Source organism: Echinops telfairi, unplaced genomic scaffold, assembly GCF_000313985.2.
Source record: "Echinops telfairi isolate 266 unplaced genomic scaffold, ASM31398v2 ScPeMD7_5;HRSCAF=22, whole genome shotgun sequence".
In the NCBI taxonomy this organism is placed as follows: Eukaryota; Metazoa; Chordata; class Mammalia; order Afrosoricida; family Tenrecidae; genus Echinops; species Echinops telfairi.
This window is the reverse complement of record NW_022103901.1, coordinates 32,432,677-32,434,402: the sequence shown is the minus strand read 5'-3', so window position 1 is coordinate 32,434,402 and position 1,726 is coordinate 32,432,677. Positions and strand designations below refer to the sequence as shown.

General features: G+C 36.8%; 1 pseudogene; it reads right to left on the bottom strand.

The window, feature by feature from the left end:
* Positions 1-96: 96 nt before the first annotated feature.
* LOC101657005 overlaps positions 97-1,726 on the bottom strand; it is an 18,583-nt pseudogene continuing 16,953 nt past the window's right edge.

The following is a 1,726-nucleotide window of genomic DNA, read 5'->3' as shown; positions in this document are numbered from 1 at the left end:
TTTTTTTCTTAGAAAAAAGAGAAAGGAATATCAAGGCCCTCTCCACACAGCCAGAGATGCTGTGGGAGTCACACCTCTCTGAAGATGGGCCAGACCTTACTCAGTTGGGCCACTCTCTGGGTCAGCAGGATTATAGTGTAGATCATCCTCAACACCCTCCAGCTCCAAATCATCCATTTCCTGGAACAAAGACTCATCTACTTCCACATTATTTCCAGCAGCCAAAAACTGGATATCAGATGGGTCGAGATTCTGATCTGTTTCAAATCGTTGTTTCCCACATAATTAAGTTTTTCCTGCTTGTTCCTCTTATTTCATTTGTTTCTTCTTTAATTTCCAAGAGTTCTGCCTCAAATTTGCCCTTTTAACTTAAGAAATTCTTGATTGTAACAGGAGTGTCATAAAAGTAGTTGCTTTTCAGCTTTGTCTGCTGCTTTTTCTTTCTTTTTATTTTCTTCCTCTCATCTACTTTTATTTGACCCACTATTTCATTTACTTTTTTTTGCACAGCTAACACAACAGATCATTAGTAATAATTAATAATGATCAACATTAATAATTATTAATATAAAATAATATTTATAATAGAATTCTGTTGTGTAATATATAGTTATATAAAACATTATAGTAAACTTTAATAATTATAATATTTATACAATATGATTAATAAACACTAATACCTATTAATTATTAATAATGCTAATAGTTTTTAAGTGACTTAAAACATTATCTGCTAGATTTTCCATGGAGAATATTTCATAAAGGGGAACATCATCTGGGTATTTGTCACTGTATGTAAACTTGCATATAGTTCTGAACAGTTGGTTATTTTCCCCAGCCTCTGACATCACAGTAAAAGGGAGACTGGGTGGAGTTTCTGATAATATTCTGAAGGAGTTGGGGTAGATGGACCCAAGAGCCTTCAGCTTGTTGATCCTTAATCTGTTATGTGACCCTTGTCGCTGCCCCTGGATGGCTAAGGCAGTGCACTGTAGCTGGCACTGAGGTCATGCCTGAAGGGTCCCTCCAGTGGTAGCATATGATCAAGAACCCATGGTACTCAAAGAAGTCCAAGTAGCTCTGAAGCCATTAGTGAAAAGCAAGGCTCTAGGAATGGATGGAATACCAGCAAAAAGGTTTCAGCAAGCTGATGAAACACTAGAAGTACACATTTACCTGAACCAAGGAATTCGGAAGACAGTTACTTGGTCAATTGCCTGGAAGAAATCTATGTTTGTGCCAAATCTGAGTATGGAAATTATCTAACAATATCATTAATATCACAGGCAAGTAAAATTTTGCTGAAGATGAGTCAACAATGGTTGCAGCAGTACATTGGGAGCTGCCAGTAATTCAAGCCTGATTCAGAAGAAAACATAACATGAGGAATATCACTGCTAACATCAGATGAGCCTTGACTGAAAGCAGAGAATATCAGAAAGATGTCTACTTAAGTTTTATTGACTGTGCAAAGGTATTCAACTGTTTGGTTCATAGTAAATGATGAACCACATTCCAGACGCTTCTTTGTGCTCATGCAGAAATGGACCAAGAAGCAGTAGTTCTAACAGAGCAAAGGAATGCTTCATGGTTTTAAAATAGGAAAGGTGTGTCAGGGTTGTATCTGTTCACCATGCTATTTAAGCCAGATGCTGAGCAAATAATCCTAGTTGGACTATATGAAGAATGCAGAATTAGGATATAAAGAAGATTCATTTGCAACCTG